The sequence below is a fragment of the Hyperolius riggenbachi genome, chromosome 10 (genome assembly GCF_040937935.1).
Source record: "Hyperolius riggenbachi isolate aHypRig1 chromosome 10, aHypRig1.pri, whole genome shotgun sequence".
NCBI classification, from domain to species: Eukaryota; Metazoa; Chordata; class Amphibia; order Anura; family Hyperoliidae; genus Hyperolius; species Hyperolius riggenbachi.
Genome location: NC_090655.1, coordinates 289,744,841 through 289,769,512, shown reverse-complemented (window position 1 = coordinate 289,769,512; position 24,672 = coordinate 289,744,841). Strand labels below are relative to the sequence as shown.

The following is a 24,672-nucleotide window of genomic DNA, read 5'->3' as shown; positions in this document are numbered from 1 at the left end:
GTAATAAACAGAGCACAGAAAAGCACATAATTTGCTAGGGGTGAGAATCTCCCATAAGCTGTGGTCTCCTGCACATTCAGTAGCACAGTCCTCTTTCCCAGTGTGCCTTGCTCATCATCTGGTGCTTCTCTCCTCCTCTCCATGCACACATTCCTGGGAGGGTACAGCAGTGCTGGCAGCGGTAGATGGATGAGGATGTGAGGAGAGAACAGCTGGAGACAGAGGGAGATAGGAGCAGAGGCCTGCAGCTAATTAGCTATAACTTATCATTACTTACGGCTCTGGCACCTGATGAACTAGGCAGAGGGGACTGCAGCTCCATAACCTGACCATACCTAAACCCACCTGCCCATCACCTACTAACCCCAAACCCTCCAAGAGCCATAGCAACAAACCCTCCCAGATGGGACAATGCCAATACCAGGACCAAAGTAACAGAAGACCAGTATAGATAGCCAGATGAGCCCCCAGTATCAGGTAGCCCCTCCCCAGTATAGATAGCCAGATGTGCCACCAAAATTAGGCAGCCCGCTCCCCATTATAGATAGCCAGATGTGCCTCCAGTAGTAGGCAGCCCCTCCCCAGTATAGATAGCCAGATGTGCCCCCAGTATTAGCCAGCCCGCTCCCCAGTATAGCTAGCCAGACACATCCCCAGTATTAGGCAGCCCCCTCCCCAGTATAGATAGCCAGATGAGCCCCCAGGATTAGGCAGCCCCCCTCCCCAGTATAGATAGCCAGATGTGCCCCCAGTATTAGGCAGCTCCCTCCCCAGTATAGATAGGAAAATGTTCCCCCAGTATTAGGCAGCCCTCCCCAGTATAGATAGCCAGATGTGTCCCCAGTATTAGGCAGCCCCCCTCCCCAGTATAGATAGCCAGATGTGCCCCCAGTATTAGGCAGCTCCCTCCCCAGTATAGATAGGAAAATGTTCCCCCAGTATTAGGCAGCCTCTCCCCAGTATAGATAGCCAGATGTGTCCCCAGTATTAGGCAGCCCCCCTCCCCAGTATAGATAGCCAGATGTGCCCCCAGTATTAGGCAGCTCCCTCCCCAGTATAGATAGGAAAATGTTCCCCCAGTATTAGGCAGCCCTCCCCAGTATAGATAGCCAGATGTGCCACCAGTATTAGGCAGCCCCCTCCCCAATATAGATACTTAGCCAGATGTGCCCTCGGTATTAGGCAGCCTCTCCCCAGTATAGATAGCCAGATGTGTCCCCAGTATTAGGAAGCCCTTCTCCCCAGTATAGATAGCCAGATGTGTCCCCAGTATTAGGAAGCCCTTCTCCCCAGTATAGATAGCCAGATGTGTCCCCAGTATTAGGAAGCCCTTCTCCCCAGTATAGATAGCCAGATGTGTCTCCAGTATTAGGCAGCCCCCTCCCCAGTATAGATAGCCAGATGTGCCCCCAGTATTAGGCAGCCCTCTCCCCAGTATAGATAGCCAGATGTGCCCCCAGTATTAGGAAGCCCCCACCCCAGTATAGATAGCCAGATGTATCTCCAGTATTAGGCAGCCTGCTCCCCAGTATACATAGCCAGATGTGCCCCCAGTATTAGCCAGCCCCCTCCCCAGTATAGATAGCCAGATGTGCCCCCAGTATTAGGCAGCCTCTCCCCAGTAAAGATAGCCAGATGTGTCCCCAGTATTAGGCAGCCCCCTCCCCAGTATAGATAGCCAGATGTGCCCCCAGTATTAGGAAGCCCTTCTCCCCAGTATAGATAGCCAGATGTGTCCCCAGTATTAGGAAGCCCTTCTCCCCAGTATAGATAGCCAGATGTGTCCCCAGTATTAGGAAGCCCTTCTCCCCAGTATAGATAGCCAGATGTGTCCCCAGTATTAGGAAGCCCCCTCCCCAGTATAGATAGCCAGATTTGCCCCCAGTATTAGGCAGCCCCTCCCCAGTATAGCCAGATGTGTCCCCAGTATTAGGAAGCCCCCTCCCCAGTATAGATAGCCAGATTTGCCCCCAGTATTAGGCAACCCCTCCCCAGTATAGCCAGATGTGCCCCCAGTATTAGGAAGCCCCCTCCCCAGTATAGATAGCCAGATGTGCCCCCAGTATTAGGAAGCCCTTCTCCCCAGTATAGATAGCCAGATGTGTCCCCAGTATTAGGAAGCCCTTCTCCCCAGTATAGCCAGATGTGTCCCCAGTATTAGGAAGCCCCCTCCCCAGTATAGATAGCCAGATGTGCCCCCAGTATTAGCCAGCCCCCTCCCCAGTATAGATAGCCAGATGTGCCCCCAGTATTAGGAAGCCCTTCTGCCTAAGTTAGGTAGCCAGATGTGTCCCCAGTATTAGGAAGCTCTTCTCCCCAGTATAGATAGCCAGATGTGCCCCCAGTATTAGGAAGCCCTTCTGCCTAAGTTAGGTAGCCAGATGTGTCCCCAGTATTAGGAAGCCCTTCTCCCCAGTATAGATAGCCAGATGTGCCCCCAGTATTAGGAAGCCCTTCTCCCCAGTATAGATAGCCAGATGTGCCCCCAGTATTAGGCAGCCCCCTCCCCAGTATAGATAGCCAGATGTGTCTCCAGTATTAGGCAGTCTCCTCCCCAGTATAGATAGCCAGATGTGCCCCCAGTATTAGCCAGCCCCCTCCCCAGTATAGATAGCCAGATGTGCCCCCAGTATTAGGAAGCCCTTCTGCCTAAGTTAGGTAGCCAGATGTGACCCCAGTATTAGGAAGCCCTTCTCCCTAAGTTAGGTAGCCAGATGTGACCCCAATGTTAAGCAGGGGACACTAGAGAAAAGGCAAACAAGTCGCAGCAGTGATATAAAAGCCTCTTCAAGGGGGATGATCAGGATAGTGACAGATTCACTACTGCCTCCTCTGTAACAAAGTGTGTCCCTCCCAAACCTCTGCTCTGCCCAATATATAACAACAATTACACAATTACCTCTGCCAGCCCTTTGTTCCCTCTACTTCCTGCAACTCCACCTCCTGCTGTGCTGCATCACTTCCTGCCTGTTTTACATCACTTCCTGTCTGTTTACATCACTTCCGGACTGTTCTACATCATTTCCTGTCTGTGCTACATCACCTCCTGACTGTTTATGTCAACTCACTTCCTTTCTTCGCATTTCTTCCTTTCTGTGCGTTCCACTTGGGAGCGGTGAGATTGCCATCTTGTGGTGAATAGGCTAACTGCAGCCTCTGTTTGTGGAAACGCCTGCAGTCACAGTTGGGCTTTGCACAGGATGTAGGATTGGTAAAAGTGGATGGATTAGTTTAGTACAGAGATGGCTATGGTGGATTAGTTTGACTTAAAAAGAAAAATGGGATGAAAAATGGACTCACGAAAACAGAGTGAACGAAATAGAATAGATTGTATGCCCACCATTGCAGGGGCCGGTTCTAGACTCTTTGCTGCCTTAGGCAAACTTGTGAGGATGCGAGAGGTATATGGTGACTGCAGCTAGCATAGGTAAGCAGGCATAGGTGCCCCCAGTATAGGTATCCAGGCATAGTTGCCCCTAGTATAGGTAGCCAGATGTAGGGGCCCCATTATAGGTATCTAGGCGTAGTTGCCCCAGTATAGGTTAGCCAGGCATAGATGTCCCCAGTACAGGTATCCAGGCATAGGTGCCCCAATGTAGGTTGCCAGGCAGAGGTGCCCCAGTATGGGTAGCCAGGCATAGGTACAATACTGATAGGTATGCGCTCCATGAAAAATATTAATCAATATAACTAATATCAAGTCTGTGGGGCACTCTCCTTAATAATATGGTGAAATTGCCAGTATATATATATATATATATATATATATAAAACCATATTTAATATTAGCACCCACTGTGAGCCGGACACCCCCACACTGCCCGCACTCGCCCAGCTGTCCTCCTATAATATCCGGAGGTGGGACGTAGTCACTTTGTGGGGATAATGCATCCAGTGGCGGATTCAGATCACAAGCTTCAATCATTACAAACTAAAATATAGCCTCCCTAGCGTAAAACCGTATACATTTAATAAAAATAAGTTGCAATTTTTTACTCACAAACAAGCCATCAAGAAGTGCATGTAACAGAGTGTGTCATCCCGGGTAGCGCTCGTGTCAATACCACCTTGAGCTCTCGCACCTCCCGCTACTCAGTCTCCGTCTCTCATCCTCGTGCTTGTCACGTCCGGCGTAGCTCCGCCCTATGCATTTTGTCATCAAACTGACTCATCAGGGGCTGACTTCGGACGTAAGACCAGCGTTACTTGAGCATCAACTCTCCACCCCTTCATCACTGACTGGTCCGCAACATGTGGGTATAGTTGCCAAGCAGGAAAAAACATTTACTACGAAACCCTTTGCATCAGTCTCACTCGCGGCTTTCAGCAATAGTGACACCAGCGGTCACTTACACATCATAACAGTTTAAGACCCTCCTGTCCTATCGTTACATATAGACAGCATATCCTCATTTACAAAACGAAATTCAACAAGTTCATAAACATTTAATTTAAAAGGACCTCTGTCTCATATAATCAGATTAATCATTTCTTAAAAAGCAATCCAGTTCCACATTTGAACCTAAAGGGACCATTGTATCAAGGTCAAAAATCCATCACGTCTCTCTCTTTGAGATTTCTCTCACTTTATTACAACCCCTCCAAGATGGTACTAACTTCTCCACTCCACAAAAATACATACATTTTTGGGTCTGATGAATGCTTTTGCTTAAAATGTAAAGACACACTATGCTGTTCTTAATGTTTTCAAGATGTTCACCTATTCTTTCCTTTAACGTTCTCATTGTGCGGCCTACATACTGCAGGCCGCAGTTACACCAGATGACAACCCCAATAGAAGATCATGTAATACATTTTTTTATTTTCAATTCCTTTTTGTTCGACCATGACTGAATACTTACCTTTCTTTCACCCCTCGCTTCTTTACATCCTTGGCACCCTCTGCAGGGGAAGAAACCTGGAGTTTGCCACCCTACATACTGGTTCCCTCCCCCAGGTGGACCCACACAGCTTGGGGGCCAGAACACTCTTTAAATTGGGGGCCCTTCTATAAATAAATGTGGGTTTTTCTGGAATATTATCCTGTAAAAAATGATCCCCCTGTAAGATATTCCAATGTCTTTTGAAAATTCTCTCAACTTGTCTAAACTGAGTCGAGAAAGTAGAAATGAAAGCAAAAGGTCTCTTTTCCTCCTCAGATCTGTTTCTGCTACCTCATTTTGTATTTGATCCAGAACATTTAAATCATACCCTTTCTCAATAAATCGTTTTTTAGGATAGCAGATTGTTGGTAATAATTCTCAATATTCGTGCAATTCCTCAAACAAATCTTTGGCTGTGCGATGAGGGCGTCCTTTGCCCCAAGCTTAGCCAATCTATATATGGCAATATGGGAGGAGGAGGCTAATTGCATTGGGGGTACGCAATCCTTGTTAGCAACTCCAATACTAGCTATTGCAGATTACAATCCATGGCTAGCAAATTCATCGATCGTGGCTATCCAGCCAAACTGGTCAATGGTTTGAAACATGCAGTTGCCTCTATGAATAGAGGCTCTTTGTTATCTTCTAAACCCAGTAATATGACCTCTGACAGATTGGTGTGTGTCACTTCATATAATACACTCTCTAATCAAATTTCATCATTGATTAGGAAACATTAGTATATTTTATCAGCTTTGAGTTCAGAAATTCCTGCTTTTAAGACCCCTGATGGCTTATAGGAGAGCTAGATCGATCCGTGATCATCCACTTAAGGCCGATATCCATCTAGTACAGGCTAGACTGGCACCGTTGCAATGTGGATGTCACGCTGGTGCGTGAAGCGTTAAGTACAATAACACACAATGGTACGTAAGAGCAGTCCAGACCGGTCCGTAGTCGTACACAAGTCAGAGATATCGAGGTACAGAGTAGCAAGGCGTAAATGTAGTCAATAACTTAGCAGGGTCATACACAGGTCAGATGTCAGTCGTGTTATAAGGAACAGGCAAAAAACGTAGTCAGAGGCAGGCTGAGTCGTAACCGGGTATCAGATGGCTAAAGTACAAAGGGACTAGACAGAGGCGATGTCAGGAGGCAGGCAAAAGTCGGTACACAGATAATAATACAATAGATGTTACCACAAGGATATTACGAATTAATTACAATATATATAACTACAAAATAACACTGACTGACTGGAGTGTATATATATATATTCTGCAGCGCACAATAATATAGCTCCCAAATTCTCACTAGCTAGGCCAAGAACCAGCGAACTGATTAGTATCAAGGCCAGTGAGCAACTGAAGCTCCTGGCCTTATATACTCCATAGGCAATTCCCCAAAGCCACTCCCTCAGGTTATGTGTCAGCTGCTGACATCACCTAGATCCACCTCCTCGGTCTGTAAAGGTCACTCTGACTCGCACGCGTGCCTCTAACTGACCTGCACACGCGTGTGTCCTGACTCACCACTGGAGAGACACCGGAGATGCCATCCACGGATGACGGCGCAGAAGATTCGTTGGAAGGCTCCAGCACAGAAGTCCTGCCGCTCGCCCAGACCATGCCGGAGACGCCCTGGGACCTGCCCCTGGAAGGTAAGGATCTTACAGTGGGATGTACTCATGCTGGCAATGTATTAATTGCAAACATATCTTGAAAGGGAAATAATTCAATCATCCTATGAGTGGGGTCTCCATTAAATTACAACATTTTGCCACGTGTGATTCAAAGCACGTTGTCTATGGCAAATTTTATGTAGGGCAAACCACACGTCCAGTCAAAGATCGTATTGTAGAACATTGTTCAAATATTAATTTAGCTTTTGAACACAACGGTGCCCAGTCTTCTTTGACATCACCTGTCACCCAACATTTTTGGGAAGCAAAACATTCTGTTAGCCCACTTACATTTTTAGTTCTGGAAGTTGTTCTAAGTTGACGTAAAGGTGGAGACCGTCAGGCTTTATTGTTGAAGAGGGAGGCTTTCTGGATCAAATTCCTATATACATTAGTCCCATATGGCTTTAATTTGGACTACAGTCCATGAATTGAAGATGCTAATTGATGTACTGACATCTTTTGTTGCTTATGTTTATATTTTAGGTCTATGGTTTACCTCTTGCTGAAGTTCCTTCTTGGGGTGCCTCATTTATTATTTTACATGCTATCCCTGCCTCACCTTGCTTTTCGTTTTTTTCTTCGAGTATTTTTCTATTTGAGTATTTTTACATGATTAAATGGTTCCCATCCTTTAAAATTCTAGATGGTTCTTATTATTTTGCCCTGAGATATTTATTATTGCCACTAGGGGAGGCTGTGATTCGATGTGAGCCAGAGACGGCACATTTTGTTTTCGCAAATTTAAATGGGCATAAATGTATTTCCTTTTCCTGCATTAGGCTGTCTTTACGCGTAGCTTTTTCTGCATTGGAGGCTGTTTTATCGCATTTCAGCTTGCGTCTTATAAGTGCGCTTTATGCGTACTTTGATGACGTAAGCATAGGCCCTGACGCATTAGCTTTGTTGCATTGCATGCGTATTTTGTCTGCAACATTTTCTCGCATGCGTTTTTTTTCTCTTTATAATAACAGATGCTCTGAAGCACAATAATGGAAAAAATGTGCTTGTGCTTTTATGTGGCACAGAATTCAATATCACTATAAGTGGGCACGAGTGTGGCTCTGTGCCAGTGTGCTCGCTCTGTGCACTATCACACAGACACTGAGAAATGCAGCAACAGTTCAAACATAATACAGTGATAATAACACAGGCTCTGGAGCACTATTGTGCTTGGAGTGGGCACTGGGCACAGTGGTAGGTGCCTGTGGGCTGTGGAGTGTCGCACACACATAAAGAAAACAGCAGAAGGTTGCCATAGCCCTCAGAAGGGCTGTTTGGGGTGATTAAACTACTACTATCAGCCAGTGAGGATCAAAAGGAACAAGCCTAGCTAACGCTTTCCCTATCTCCAGCAAGCTCTGTCCCTTCCTCTCACTATTCCAGGTGAAGACAGACTGGAACATGGCCGATGATGCTGCGTTTTTATAGGGGACGGATGGGTCTGTGAGGGAGTGCAGGCCGATTGGCTGCCAGGTGCTTGCTGACTGTGTAAGGGGTCCAAGTTTAGCCCAATGATGATGTGTGGGGGTGGGTCGAATATCGCCATGTGCTCCCGGTGAGCACGAATACCTGATCTTTGCTAAATAGTGCTCGCGGGCAAAACATTTGGGCCATCTCTAATTACACTCACTTTAGTCATTTCTGATGGACTGAACTGGTTCTGCAGACTCCTGCAGCATCACTACAATACAGAGCACTTGGTGAGGGGTAGAGAGGTTGGGGGATGGGCATTGTACACAAGACCCTGCTGCACACTTAATAGGGACTGTCTACAAATCTTTGTCTACGAAACTTTGTAGGATTCCTTATCAGTGGCTGAGCAGATGCAGTCATTAGAACAATTGTGCAGAGAGCAGAAAGTTTTTTTCTCTCCATTCCCTTAGTTGTCATTCTCTCAGAGCTGGAAAAATAATTTCTCCCTCCACAGGGCCCCCTGTGGCTTCTAGGCTGCATCCCTTGCAGGGCCTATTGTTACGCCCTTGTCAGGGGCATAATTAGAAATCACTGGGCCCCCCTGCAAAACTCTGGATATCCCCTTCCCATTGCTTTCTGCACAGCTAAACTGAAAAACAATGATATTCACTTGGCTAGTGCACACTTGAATGTGTTTTCCCCATGCAGATAAAAGCAAACAGCAGTGAAGCACTGCGGGCATTTTCTCTATCAATTACATTAGCTTCTGTGTAAGTTTTCACACATACAGACACACATGTTGTGCAGAAAATGCATACAGATAACTGACACTGAGTGTGCTCCCAGCCTCAGCTTATTACACTCACTCTGTCCATCTCTAATGGAGCGGAACTGGTGCTGCATCCTCCTCCTGCATCCTTACAGTACACAGCACTTTGGGAGGGGTAGAGAGGTTGGGGGCTGGACGCTGTAGACAAGATCCTACTTCACACTGAATAGGGACTGTCTACAAATCTTTGTCTGCAAAACTGTGTATGATTCCTTCTCAGTGGCTGAGCAGATGCAGTCATTAGATCAATTGTGCAGAGAGCAGAATTTTTTTTCTCTCTGTACCCTTAGTTGTCAGTCTCTCAGGATAGGGAAATGAAACTTCTGGGCCCACCTGCAGCTGCATCCTTGGCAGGGTCTATTGTTACGCCACTGCATCCTGTTGTGGGTAAAGAGAGGAAGGGGAGACACTAGGCTGTAATAAATTGCCTGGCTGCTGCATTCCTGATTCCTTTCACCTGAATATATTCCCCGTTATGGGCTGTGACATTCACTGAAGCCTTAGCTTAGCGTAGCTGAGATATCGTCTGCACAGGCAGCCTCACCATCCAGCACCCAGCAGCATGATGTCTGCTCAGCATTCCTGGACTCTGCAGCTGAGATCTCCTCCACACAGCCTCACCATCCAGCACCCAGCAGCATGATGTCTGCTCGGCATTCCTGGACTCCGCAGCTGAGATCTCCTCCACACAGCCTCACCATCCAGCACCCAGCAGCATGATGTCTGCTCGGCATTCCTGGACTCTGCAGCTGAGATCTCCTCCACACAGCCTCACCATCCAGCACCTAGCAGCATGATGTCTGCACAGCATTCCTGGACTCTGCAGCTGAGATCTCCTCCACACAGACAGCCTCACCATCCAGCACCCAGCAGCATGATGTCTGCTCGGCATTCCTGGACTCTGCAGCTGAGATCTCCTCCACACAGCCTCACCTTCCAGCACCCAGCAGCATGATGTCTGCTCAGCATTCCTGGACTCTGCAGCTGAGATCTCCTCCACACAGCCTCACCATCCAGCACCAGGCAGTATGATGTCTGCTCAGCATTCATGGACTCTGCAGCTGAGATCTCCTCCACACAGGCAGCCTCACCATCCAGCACCCAGCAGCATGATGTCTGCTCAGTATTCCCAGACTCTGCAGCTGAGATCTCCTCCACACAGCCTCACCATCCAGCACCCAGCAGCATGATGTCTGCTCAGTATTCCCAGACTCTGCAGGTGAGATCTCCACCACACAACCTCACCATCCAGCACCCAGCAGCATGATGTCTGCTCAGTATTCCCAGACTCTGCAGGTGAGATCTCCTCCGCACAGGCAGCCTCACCATCCATCACCCAGCAGCATGATGTCTGCTCAGTATTCCTGGATTCTACCATTGAGATCTCCTCTGCACAGCCTCACCATCCAGCACCCAGCAGCATGATGTCTGCTCGGCATTCCTGGACTCTGCAGCTGAGATCTCCTCCACACAGCCTCACCATCCAGCACCCAGCAGCATGATGTCTGCTCGGCATTCCTGGACTCTGCAGCTGAGATCTCCTCCACACAGCCTCACCTTCCAGCACCCAGCAGCATGATGTCTGCTCAGCATTCCAGGACTCTGCAGCTGAGATCTCCTCCACACAGCCTCACCATCCAGCACCAGGCAGTATGATGTCTGCTCAGCATTCATGGACTCTGCAGCTGAGATCTCCTCCACACAGGCAGCCTCACCATCCAGCACCCAGCAGCATGATGTCTGCTCAGCATTCCTGGACTCTGCAGCTGAGATCTCCTCCACACAGGCTCACCATCCAGCACCCAGCAGCATGATGTCTGCTCAGTATTCCCAGACTCTGCAGGTGAGATCTCCACCACACAACCTCACCATCCAGCACCCAGCAGCATGATGTCTGCTCATTATTCCTGGACTCTACCATTGAGATCTTCTCTGCACAGTCTCACCATCCAGCACCCAGCTGCATGATGTCTGCTCAGCATTCCTGGACTATGCAGCTGAGATCTCCTCCACACAGGCAGCCTCACCATCCAGCACCCAGCAGCATGATGTCTGCTCAGCATTCCTGGACTCTGCAGCTGAGATCTCCTCCACACAGGCAGCCTCACCATCCGGCACCCAGCAGCAGGATGTCTGCTCAGTATTCCCGGAATCTGAAGGTGAGATCTCCTCCACACAGCCTCACCATCCAGCACCCGGCAGCATGATGTCTGCTCGGTATTCCTGGACTCTGCAGCTGAGATCTCCTCCACACAGGCAGCCTCGCCATCCAGCACCCAGCAGCATGATGTCTGCTCAGTATTCCCAGACTCTGCAGGTGAGATCTCCTCCACACAGCCTCACCATCCAGCACCCAGCAGCATGATGTCTGCTCATTATTCCTGGACTCTACCATTGAGATCTTCTCTGCACAGTCTCACCATCCATCACCCAGCTGCATTATGTCTGCTCAGCATTCCTGGACTATGCAGCTGAGATCTCCTCCTCACAGGCAGTCTCACCCTCCGGCACCAGCATTATGATGTCTGCTCGGCATTCATGGACTTTGCAGCAGAGATCTCCTCCGCACAGGCAGCTTCACCATCCAGCACCCAGCAGCATGATGTCTGCTCAGCATTCCTGGACACTGCAGCTGAGATCTCCTCAGCACAGGCAGCCTCACCATCCAGCACCCAGCAGCATGATGTCTGCTCAGCATTCCTGGACTCTGCAGCTGAGATCTCCTCCACACAGGCAGCCTCACCATCCAGCACCCAGCAGCATAATGTCTGCTCAGCATTCCTAGACTCTGCAGCTAAGATCTCCTCCACACAGGCAGCCTCACCATCCAGCATCCAGCAGCATGATGTCTGCTCTGCATTCCTGGTCTCCGCAGCTGAGATCTCCTCCACACAGGCAGCCTCACCATCCAGCACCCAGCAGCATGATGTCTGCTCAGTATTCCCGGACTCTGAAGGTGAGATCTCCTCCACACAGGCAGCCTCACCATCCAGCACCCAGCAGCATGATGTCTGCTCAGCATTCCTGGACTCTGCAGCTGAGATTATTATTATTATTATTATTATTGATTTATAAAGCATCAACATATTCCATGGCGCTGTACAAGGTAAGAAACAAACATGGGGTACATAATGCAGACAATGGTGTACACTAATATACAAGATACATAATTAGTGACAAAAATACAAAAAATTATACAGCATACAGAATAAAAAATACAGAATTGGTAATGACAGTGATAAAAGTAACATGATGAATAAAATGTTTAATGATTTCCAAGACACAAAAGGGGGGGAGAGCCCTGCCCTTGTGAGTTTACAATCTAAAGGGAATGGGGGGAAACAAGAGGAAGGGTAGTATACGATAAAATATATAGAGGCTGTGTGTTTTCAGATACCTAGTAGGAGTGCAATTTAGTCTTAGAACAAAGGGAAGTGGCTTAAGGTGGCGCATATGCTTGTCGGAACAAATGAGTTTTCAGAGAGCGTTTAAAAGTAACAAAGGTTGGCGAGTGACGGATGTGTTGTGGGAGGGGATTCCAGAGAAGGGGTGAAGCGCGTTTCAAAATCTTGTAAGCGGGAATGTGAGGAGGTGATTCTAGAGGAGGACAACAGAAGATCATGTGCCGATCTGAGATTGCGATTGGGTTTGTATCTGGAAATTAGTGAGGATATGTACCGGGGAGAGAGATTGTGGAGAGCTTTGTAGATTAGGGTTAGGAGTTTGAACTGGATCCTCTGGTTAATTGGCAGCCAGTGAAGAGCTTGACAAAGAGGGTCAGCAAAGGAAGATCGAGAAGAAAGATGAATGAGACGAGCAGCTGAGTTCAGTACCGACTGGAGCGGGGCCAGTTTGTTAGAAGGTAGTCCACAGAGTAGTATGTTGCAGTAGTCCAGACAAGAAATTATAAGAGCATGTATTAACATTTTAGTTGTGTCTTGAGTGAGAAAGGGATGGATGAGAGATATGTTTTTGAGTTGGAGATGGCAGGAGCTGGTTATGGAGTTAAGATGAGGAATAAAAGAGAGAGATGAGTCAAATATTACCCCCAAGCACCGTGCTTTGGGAACTGAAGTTATGGGAGTGTTATTAACATTTATAGTTACTTCGGGCAGAGAGGTGGCCAGAGACGGTGGAAAAATTATTAGTTCCGTTTTACTCATATTAAGTTTTAGGAAGCGAGAGGACATGAAGGAGGATATAGCAGACAGGCAGTCAGGAACACGTTTGAGGAGGGAGTTAAGGTCTGGGTCCGAGAGGTACAGTTGTGTATCATTTGCATACAGGTGGTATTGAAACCCGAATGAGTTGATTAAGTCACCAAGACCGTGCATGTAGATGGAAAAGAGGAGGGGACCAAGGACAGAGCCTTGAGGAACCCCAACAGACAAAGCATGAGGAGAAGGGATCTGATCTGAGTAGGAGACTGTGAAGGACCTTCCAGAGAGGTAGGAAGATAACCATGTGAGAGCAAGGCCGTTTATTCCTACATTTGAAAGTATTTGTAGGAGTAAGGTGTGGTCGACCGTATCACATGCTGATGAAAGATCAAGAAGGATGAGTATGGAAAATTGACCTTTGGATTTAGCTGTAAGAAGGCCATTGGCCACTTTGGTAAGGCCTGTTTCCGTGGAGTGGTTGGAGCGAAAGCCAGACTGGAACTGATCAAGTAGGGAGTTAGCAGATAAATAATGGCTTAATTCTGCATGTATATGGCGTTCAATTAGTTTGGATGCAAATGGGAGAAGTGAGACTGGGTGGTAGTTGGCGAGTGTGGTAGGATCTAGAGATGTTTTTTTAAGTAGTGGTGTCACAACAGCCTTTTTGAGTGGCGACGGAAAGATGCCAGTGGAGAGGGACAGGTTAAATAGCGTTGTTAGTGCAGGCATGAGAGATGAGGATAGTGTCACGGTCAGGTGACGGAGCCGTCACCGACGTCACGGGGTCCCACCCGGGAGGGCTAAGGCGTGGACGGATAGTCGAGTTCAAGCCGGGTCATACACTGGTGGTCAATTCAGGTTGAGGGATCAGGCAGGAAAGTGGTCTAATCAAGCCAGGTCATACACGGGTGGTCAAATACAGGTTTGAGGGATCAGGCAGGAGAGTGGTCTAATCAAGCCAGGTCATACACAGGAGATCAGATACAGGTTTAGCTCCCAGTGACTAACTAGCACCCACGGGGCTGTAGATGGAACAATTCAGCACAGTGCCTAGCTAGAAGCACTAAACGGAAGCAGCAGAAATATCAAAGTAACTTGCACAGAGCAAACTGAGACACAGCCTGTTGTCAGCAAGTGAACGCTATAACCGGTGTGCAGCCGCGGACCGGAAGTACTTATATACCCTCCGGCCGCGTCACTTCCGGATCGCCCGCCGCCTGGACGCATAGGCAGTACGCGTGTCCGTACGCGTCTGACGCACGTCCGTACGCGTCCAACCCATGCGTCCTTTGGAACGCTTGCGTCCGCCCGCTGCCACTGGGGATGCAGCCGTGGGATTCAAGCCGGAAGTGCCTGGATCATCGCGGGCGCGCGGACCAGGTTGTATCATCACAGATAGCTGCGGAATGAAATGGGAGGGAATAGGATCCAAAGAACAAGTGGTTAGATTAGCTTCGGATATTATAGAGGAGAGAGAATGTTCAGAGATTGTGTAGAGAAGGCAGTTAGAGAGCAGTCAATGAGAGGTCTGGAGATCTCCTCCACACAGGCAGCCTCACCATCCAGCACCCAGCAGCATGATGTCTGTTCTCATTCCTGGACTCTGCAGCTGAGATCTCCTCCACACAGGCAGTCTCACCGTCCGGCACCAGCATTATGATGTCTGCTCGGCATTCATGGACTCTGCAGCAGAGATCTCCTCCACACAGGCAGCCTCACCACCCAGCACCCAGCAGCATGATGTCTGTTCAGCATTACTGGACTCTGCAGCTGAGATCTTCTCCACACAGGCAGCCTCACCAATTCAGCACCCAGCATTATGATGTCTGTCTGCTCAGCATTCCTGAACTCTGCATCTGAGATCTCCTCCACACAGGCAGCCTCACCATCCAGCACCCAGCAGCATGATGTCTGCTCAGTATTCCCAGACTCTGCAGGTGAGATCTCCTCCGCACAGGCAGCCTCACCATCCATCACCCAGCAGCATGATGTCTGCTCAGTATTCCTGGATTCTACCATTGAGATCTCCTCTGCACAGCCTCACCATCCAGCACCCAGCAGCATGATGTCTGCTCAGCATTCCTGGACTCTGCAGCTGAGATCTCCTCCACACAGGCTCACCATCCAGCACCCAGCAGCATGATATCTGCTCAGCATTCCTGGACTCTACAGCTGAGATCTCCTCCACACAGCCTCACCATCCAGCACCCAGCAGCATGAAGTCTGGTCAACATTCCTGGACTCTGCAGCTCAGATCTCCTCCGTACAGCCTCACCATCCAGCACCCAGCAGCCTAGTGTATGCTCAGCATTCCTGGACTCTGCAGCTAATATCTCATCCACACAGGCAGCCTCACCATCCAGCACCCAGCAGCTTGATGTCTGTTCTCATTCCTGGACTCTGCAGCTGAGATCTCCTCCACACAGGCAGTCTCACCGTCCGGCACCAGCATTATGATGTCTGCTCGGCATTCATGGACTCTGCAGCAGAGATCTCCTCCACACAGGCAGCCTCACCACCCAGCACCCAGCAGCATGATGTCTGTTCAGCATTACTGGACTCTGCAGCTGAGATCTTCTCCACACAGGCAGCCTCACCAATTCAGCACCCAGCATTATGATGTCTGTCTGCTCAGCATTCCTGAACTCTGCATCTGAGATCTCCTCCACACAGGCAGCCTCACCATCCAGCACCCAGCAGCATGATGTCTGCTCAGTATTCCCAGACTCTGCAGGTGAGATCTCCTCCGCACAGGCAGCCTCACCATCCATCACCCAGCAGCATGATGTCTGCTCAGTATTCCTGGATTCTACCATTGAGATCTCCTCTGCACAGCCTCACCATCCAGCACCCAGCAGCATGATGTCTGCTCAGCATTCCTGGACTCTGCAGCTGAGATCTCCTCCACACAGGCTCACCATCCAGCACCCAGCAGCATGATATCTGCTCAGCATTCCTGGACTCTACAGCTGAGATCTCCTCCACACAGCCTCACCATCCAGCACCCAGCAGCATGAAGTCTGGTCAACATTCCTGGACTCTGCAGCTGAGATCTCCTCCGTACAGCCTCACCATCCAGCACCCAGCAGCCTAGTGTATGCTCAGCATTCCTGGACTCTGCAGCTAATATCTCATCCACACAGGCAGCCTCACCATCCAGCACCCAGCAGCTTGATGTCTTCACAGCATTCCTGTACTCTGCAGCTAAGATCTCCTCCACACAGGCAGCCTCACCATCCAGCACCCAGCAGCATAATGTCTGCTCAGCATTCCTGGACTCTGCAGCTGAGATCTCCTCCGCACAGGCAACCTCACCATCCAGCACCAAGCAGCATGATGTCTGCTCAGCATTCCTGGACTCTGCAGCTGAGATCTCATCCACACAGGCAGCCTCACCATCCAGCACCCAGCAGCATGATGTCTGCTCAGCATTCCTGGACTCTGTAGCTGAGATCTCCTCCGCACAGGCAGCCTCACCATCCAGCACCCAGCAGCATGATGTCTGCTCAACATTCCTGGACTCTGCAGCTGAGATCTCCTCCGTACAGCCTCACCATCCAGCACCCAGCAGCATAGTGTATGCTCAGCATTCCTGGATTCTACCGTTGAGATCTCTGCACAGCCTCACCATCCATCACCCAGCAGCATGAAGTCTGCTCAACATTCCTGGACTCTGCAGCTGAGATCTCCTCCGTACAGCCTCACCATCCAGCACCCAGCAGCATAGTGTATGCTCAGCATTCCTGGACGCTGCAGCTAATATCTCATCCACACAGGCAGCCTCACCATCCATCACCCAGCAGCATGATGTCTGCTCAGCATTCCTGTACTCTGCAGCTGAGATCTCTTCCACACAGGCAGCCTCACCATCCAGCACTCAGCAGCATGATGTCTGCTCAGCATTCCTGTACTCTGCAGCTAATATCTCATCCACACAGGCAGCCTCACCATCCAGCACCCAGCAGCTTGATGTCTTCTCAGCATTCCTGTACTCTGCAGCTGAGATCTCTTCCACACAGGCAGCCTCACCATCCAGCACCCAGCAGCATGATGTCAGCTCTGCATTCCTGTACTCTGCAGCTAATATCTCATCCACACAGGCAGCCTCACCATCCAGCACCCAGCAGCTTGATGTCTTCTCAGCATTCCTGTACTCTGCAGCTGAGATCTCTTCCACACAGGCAGCCTCACCATCCAGCACCCAGCAGCATGATGTCAGCTCAGCATTCCTGGACTCTGCAGCTGAGATCTCCTCTGCACAGCCTCACCATCCAGCACCCAGCAGCATGGTGTCTGCTCAGCATTCCTGGACTCTGCTGCTGAGATCTCCTCCACAAAGGCAGCCTCACCATCCAGCACCCAGCAGCATGATGCCTGCTCAGCATTACTGGACTCTGCAGCTGAGATCTCCTCCACACAGGCAGACTCACCATCCAGCACCCAGCAGCATAATGTCTGCTCAGCATTCCTGGACTCTGCAGCTGAGATCTCCTCCACAAAGGCAGCCTTACCATCCAGCACCCAGCAGCATGGTGCCTGCTCAGCATTACTGGACTCTGCAGTTGAGATCTCCTCCACAAAGGCAGCCTCACCATCCAGCACCCAGCAGCATGATGCCTGCTCTGCATTCCTGGACTCTGCAGCTGAGATCTCCTCTGCACAGGCAGCCTCACCGTCCAGCACCCAGCAGCATGATGTCTGCTCACCAATTCTAGACTGTGCAGCTGTTCTTCTCAGAGCAGGAGAGCTTTAACTGTTTCACTGCCCAGAGCCTCTGCAGAGACCACTACAATACCTGCATCACATCACACTGTGCTCAGTGGTGCTCAGCAGAGCTCGAATATTCGAGTAGCTCGAATATTCGAGCTCTTTTCCAGCTATTCGAGCTCGGTATTCGAGCTCCGAATAGCTGTAGCTATTCGAATGGGCTATTCGAGTACACACGAATAGCCCATTCACTATTCGAGCTATTCGAGCAAAACGGCGCTATTCGAGCTCGGTACCGAGCTCGAATAGCGTCATAGCCCAGATTGATGTCCTTAGAGCCAATCAGAGGGCTCCCAGGCCCTCTGACGGCAGCCAATCACAGAGGGGGACCCTGGCCAGCCCCTACCCTATAAATAGCGGCCGCCATGTTAGGTTTCTCCGTGCTTGCCTGAGACTTGTACAGAGAGAGAGTTGCTCCTTTGTGCTTTGGCTTAGCAAGAGCTCTATTGTGGTCATTTACCTAGCGTTTTTGCTCACATACACCTCCTATACACACCTATATTGTTGTTAGTTAGTTAGACATTGTATTTTAGTTAGTAGCTTTTGTGTTACATAGAGACAGGCCAGCTGCTGCAGGCTTACAGCTTTAGGCCTCAGGGCCTTGCCTGTGTGGGCAGCTGTCCTCCTGTCCTCTGTTTATTTCTCTCTATTCTATACCAGTATTTCTGCTGTCCTTTACTACTTATTGTATTAGTATTGTAGTTATATACTGTAACTGTACTAGGACACTCACTGTCACTGTTCATAGGCTACTAGCTGCTCCTGCGTGTGTGCACTCACTTTCTGTGTACACACTACACACACTCTATTTCCTTCTGATAACTGATTGATTATTGTAATTGATTATTGTAATTAGTTAGTTGTACTTACTGTTACTACTTACTGTACTAGGAGTCTAGGACACTCAGTCACTGTTCATAGGCTACTAGCTCCTGCGTGTGTGCACTCACTGTCTGTGTACACACTACACACACTCTATTTCCTTCTGATAACTGATTGATTATTGTAATTAGTTAGTTGTACTTACTGTTACTACTTACTGTACTAGGAGTCTAGGACACTCAGTCACTGTTCATAGGCTACTAGCTCCTGCGTGTGTGCACTCACTGTCTGTGTACACACACTACACACACTCTATTTCCTTCTGATAACTGATTGATTATTGTAATTAGTTAGTTGTTTGTACTTACTGTTACTACTTACTCTTACTGTACTAGGAGTCTAGGACACTCAGTCACTGTTCATAGGCTACTAGCTCCTGCGTGTGTGCACTCACTGTCTGTGTACACACACTACACACACTCTATTTCCTTCTGATAACTGATTGCTTATTGTAATTAGTTAGTTGTACTTACTGTTACTACTTACTCTTACTGTACTAGGAGTCTAGGACACTCAGTCACTGTTCATAGGCTACTAGCTCCTGCGTGTGTGCACTCACTGTCTGTGTACACACACTACACACACTCTATTTCCTTCTGATAACTGATTGCTTATTGTAATTAGTTAGTTGTACTTACTGTTACTACTTACTCTTACTGTACTAGGAGTCTAGGACACTCAGTCACTGTTCATAGGCTACTAGCTCCTGCGTGTGTGCACTCACTGTCTGTGTACACACACTACACACACTCTATTTCCTTCTGATAACTGATTGCTTATTGTAATTAGTTAGTTGTACTTACTGTTACTACTTACTCTTACTGTACTAGGAGTCTAGGACACTCAGTCACTGTTCATAGGCTACTAGCTCCTGCGTGTGTGCACTCACTGTCTGTGTACACACACTACACACACTCTATTTCCTTCTGATAACTGATTGCTTATTGTAATTAGTTAGTTGTACTTACTGTTACTACTTACTCTTACTGTACTAGGAGTCTAGGACACTTAGTCACTGTTCATAGGCTACTAGCTCCTGCGTGTGTGTGCACTCACTGTCTGTGTACACACACTACACACACTCTATTTCCTTCTGATTACTGATTGATTATTGTAATTAGTTAGTTGTACTTACTGACTGTTACTACTTACTTACTTACTGTACTAGGGACACTCACTCAGTCACTGTTCATAGGCTAGCTCCTGCGCGTGTTTGCGCGTGCGTGCACTCACTGTCTGTAGTGTACACACACTAAATTTACTTGTGATTACTACTGATTATTGTAACTGCTAGTTGTACTTCCTGACTGTTACTACTTACTTACTGTACTAGGGACACTCACTCAGTCACCTCACCCACCAACCCACTCCATTAAAGTACCCCACTTTTCACCCGCCCTTTTAAAAAACTTTTGTCTATACGCCCAAAACATCGAAGATGTCTGGAAGTGGCAGCCAGCGCGGTTTGGGCAAGGGGAAGGGCAGCAAGGGAATCAGGAGGAGAGGGAGCAGCATTGTGGCAGGCCGCGGCCGCGCCACCATGCACAGTTCCGCAGCAGCAGCAGCAGCGTCAGTGGCTAACATTCCTCCCATAGCCACTGGCCGTGGACGCCTTGGGCGCCGCCCAGCAGGAGCATCTGCAACTCACGCTGCAGAGACACAGCAGCAGCAGCGTGTAGCACCTGCTCCGATTTTCCTCCAGCCGGGTCGGAAACGTCCCATTGAGGAAAAGCATGCAGACACTGAGGATGACGGAGGATGAGCAGCCCGCCATGAGCTCTGCATCCGAGGCCTCCACCCTCACCACCACCACCACCACCCCTGTTCGCAGCAGCCGCCCAGCAGGGTCTGGGGAGGAGGCCAGTTCACCGTCACTCGCCGACCTGTCATTCAGCAGTCTTTTGACCCCAGGCATCATGAGTAAATTGTCTGCTGTTGTTGGCGATCTTGAGGAGGAGATGCTGATGGGCACTTTGGGGGATGAGGGATTGGACAGCAAGACTGTGGCGACAGTCAAGCAGCCCATCCATGCATCAGGAGAGGAGTTTGGGGGGTCATCATCCCAGCAGGACATGTTTCAGGAGGGGGAGGATGATGATGACCCGGTGACAGACAGAGACTGGGTGCCACCACCTCCAGGGGATGTCGTCCTCAGCAGCTCTGAGGAGGAGGAGGAGGATGCGCTTGTGGGCCTTGCAAGGAGGCGCATCATTGCAAGCATTGGCAGCAGTAGGCAGGTCCCACAGCCTGCTGGTGTCTCAGGCTCAGCAGCAGCAGCAGCAGCATCTGCCAGTACCACCACCAGTCGCACCCAAGCCCCCCCCCAACCACCACAGGGAGACAGGCAGCAGCGCTTCCATGCCGTAGGGGGATGTTTCTGTCACCAATCTGGCGATATTTCACCATGCCCACTGTGTACAGCAAGTACGCCACTTGCAACCACTGTCAGCGGAAGTTGAGCAGAGGTGCAGACCCCTTAAAGTTCAGCACCAGCTCGCTCATCAACCACCTTGCTGCAAAACATTTCCACCAGCATGAGGAGTTCCAGAGGCTGAAGGCATCTGGTGCTGGCAGTGGCACCACACCCATCACTGCACAGCCTTCAGCAGCAGCAGCAGCAGCAACAGCAGCCACCCGCCCTCCTGCTCCTCCAGCAGCACCAGCAGGAGTGCGGAAATGCACTGCTCCTCCCCCCTCTGCAACTCCTGCCGCCGACACTGAGGCCTGTTCTGGCAGCCAGTCCTCAGTGGCCTCCTCCGCTGTGTCTGCTGATTCCCGTGCCAGCAAAAGGCCACGCCAGAGCCTTTTGAGCGAGTCCTTCCAGGGGGTGGTTAGGGCTCTGCCTCCCAGCAGCCGTCGCGTGCAGCAGCTGAACGGCTTGCTGGCACGGGCCATGTGCTCCCAACTCCTGCCGTACACGCTCGTGCAGGAGGGGAGCGACATTCGTGCGCTGCTTGCTTGCGCAGCCCCAGACTGGCAGCTCCCCAGCAGACACTTTTTCTCCCGCAAGGCCATTCCTGCACTGCACCGCTTTGTGATGGCCAATGTGGAGCGAGGGCTGGAGCACGCGGTTGGTGAAAGGGTCCACGTCACCATGGACTCCTGGAGCAGCCGCTTCGGGACAGGCCGCTACCTGTCCTTCACTGTCCACTGGGTCAGCTTGGTGGAAGGGGGTGAGGATGGGAGAGCAGCAGCGGGCACAGCAGCAGCAGCAGCAACACAGTGGGTGGTGCCACCCCGCAGGGTCAGGGGAACTGCAGCAGGTTCCTCCGATCCTCTGCCATCCTCCGGCACACCTGGCCAAACCCCCCGCCTCAGCAGCAGCGTGAAGGCCCGCCACTGCCAAGCGCTGCTGCACTTGGTCAGCCTTGGGAAGACCAAGCTGACGGCAACCCATGTGTTGGCCAAACTCCAGGAGCAGGAGAGGATTTGGCTGACCCCCAGAGGCCTCAGAGTCGGAGAGGTGGTGGCCGACAATGGGGCAAATCTGGTTGCCGCAATAGACAGGGGAAACCTGACCCACATCCCCTGTCTTGCCCACGTGCTGAACCTGGTGGTGCAGAAGTTCTTGCGCACCTACCAGGGGATGGGCGAACTGCTGGAAACGGCAAGGAACGTTGTGCGTCACTTCCGGCGCTCGGCTGCAGCCTGTGCGAGCCTGGAAGACGTGCAAAAGGAGCTGGAGCTGCCACGCCATCGGCTGATCCTTGACGTTCCGACTCGCTGGAACTCCACCCTGGCGATGTTGGAGCATCTGGTTGAACAGAAGCACGCTGTCAACCAGTACCTTGCCCTGGCCACTGTTTCCGCCGCTCAGAGAAGGGACAAGACCAGCAACATCCCGTCCATCGTCCCCGATGATGACTGGAGGCACATGCAGCAGGTGTGCTTAGTGCTGGCTCCCTTTCTGCAGGCCACTAACATGGTGAGCAGGGACCATGCTATGGTCTGCGAGTGGGTGCCCCTGGTTTGTCTGCTGAACAGGGCCCTCGATGCTTTGCTGGAACAGGGAGCGGCAGCCTTGGACCAGCAGGAGCGGCAAGCAGCTGCACAGTCCACCTCTGAGGGGGAGGAGGAGGAGGACTTGGTGGAGGTCCCTGACCTTGCTGCTGATGAGGGGGAGCAGCACAGTGCAGCTGAGTTGGTGCGGGGGTGGAGAGAGGATGAGGCTGACGAGGCAGAGGAGGAGGAGGAGGATGAGGACAGCAGCACTGCCGTCGATGTGCCAGCAGACGTGGCCCGCCTCTTCCCAATGGCAGCGCGCATGCTGAGGTGCCTGCGCAGGGACCCCAGGGTGATCCAGATGAAGCAGAGGGAGGACATCTGGATCAGCATGATGTTGGACCCACGCCTCAAGGGGAAGTTGAGCCAGTTCCTGCCGCCTGCAGGAGGAGACCCAGCGCAACAAATAAGGAGCTTGCAGCAGGCCCTTGTTGAGCGCTTGGAGGAAGCCTTCCCCCAGCCTTCCACCCCCACTGTCCAGCAGCCAGCACAGAGGCAGCAGCAGGTGCCTGCATCCAGCAGCAAGCGCCCCACAGACCTGCTGTCTCTCAGCCACGAGCTCTACAGGACTGTAGAGGCTCCGGCAGCAGTGACTAGAGAGGAGGTGCATGCAGCAGCATCCTCCTCCGGTCACAGCCAGCGCCTGACCCGCATGGTGGCTGACTACATGGGGTCCTACAGCGGGCTTGACAGCGATGCCCCTGTTGATCCCATGGAGTATTGGGTCAAGCGCCTGGAGATCTGGAGCGAGCTGGCGCAGTACGCCCTGGAAGTGCTGTCCTGCCCCCCTTCCAGCGTGCTGTCCGAGCGCTGCTTCAGTGCAGCTGGTGGCGTGGTCACCGAGAAACGCTCACGTCTGTCTCACAAGTCTGTGGACAGACTGACGTTTCTGAAGATGAACCAGGCGTGGGTGGAAGGCGAGTTCCTGGCCCCTGTTGTCGGCGAGAGGGGGACATGAACTGGCTAAGAACCATCGTTAATGTGCCTTACCACCCTTTACCACCTCCTGGCTCCTGCTCACTAAGCCAGCCTGGTTCACTTTGACTATTACGTCGCCTGCAGCCACACATTTTACACCTACAGTGGGCTGCTGTGTACTGCCCTTCTGCTGTCTGTCTGTGTTTCCCACTGCCAGGGTACACAGAATTACCTTCTGCTGCCACTCTGCCACCAGCTATTATGTCAAATAATAGCTATATCTGTGTAATTGGTTGTAAAACCAAAACCAAAAAACCATTAAAAAAAAAAAGGTTTAATTTTTCTGAGGTGCCCGGGTTGAAAACTGTGTTGTCCCAGTTGTGTATTGGACACGATGTGGGCTGCACGACCGCTGTCTGGGACCTCCTGTTGTGTTTATTTACGGCCTGGTATCACCGCTAGGTACCAGGGCTATTATGTCACGCTGCCTACCTGCTGCCACACTCACACTACTCCTCCATTCCTCCTGCTGATGCTGCTGTCTGTCTGTGTTTCCCACTGCCAGGGTACACAGAATTACCTTCTGCTGCCAGTCTGCCACCAGCTATTACGTCAAACAATAGCTGCTCACATTACTCCTCCATTCCTCCTGCTGCTGCTGCTGTCTGTCTGTGTTTCCCACTGCCAGGGTACACAGATTTACCTTCTGCTGCCACTCTGCCACCAGCTATTACGTCAAATAATAGCTATATCTGTGTAATTGGTTGTAAAACCAACACTACAAAACCATTACAAAAAAAAAGGTTTAATTTTTCTGAGGTGCCCGGGTTGAAAACTGTGTTGTCCCAGTTGTGTATTGGACACGATGTGGGCTGCACGACCGCTGTCTGGGACCTCCTGTTGTGTTTATTTACAGCCCTGGTATCACCGCTAGGTACCAGGGCTATTATGTCACGCTGCCTACCTGCTGCCACACTCACACTGCTCCTCCTCCATTCCTCCTCCTGCTGCTGCTGCTGTCTGTCTGTGTTTCCCACTGCCAGGGTACACAGAATTACCTTCTGCTGCCACTCTGCCACCAGCTATTACGTCAAATAATAGCTATATCTGTGTAATTGGTTGTAAAACCAAAAC

The 24,672-nt window shown here is 50.5% G+C and overlaps 2 protein-coding genes across 2 annotated transcripts in view; one reads left to right on the top strand and one right to left on the bottom strand.

The window, feature by feature from the left end:
• LOC137535568 (zinc finger protein 585A-like) overlaps positions 1-2,965 on the bottom strand; it is a 32,837-nt gene extending 29,872 nt beyond the window's left edge. The window contains exon 1 of the mRNA XM_068257416.1: positions 2,900-2,965. The gene's annotated coding sequence lies outside the window, so the exon portion shown is untranslated. The remainder of the gene's footprint in view (positions 1-2,899) is intronic.
• LOC137537289 (zinc finger protein 850-like) overlaps positions 1-24,672 on the top strand; it is a 347,039-nt gene that overhangs the window by 159,654 nt on the left and 162,713 nt on the right. The window lies entirely within an intron of this gene.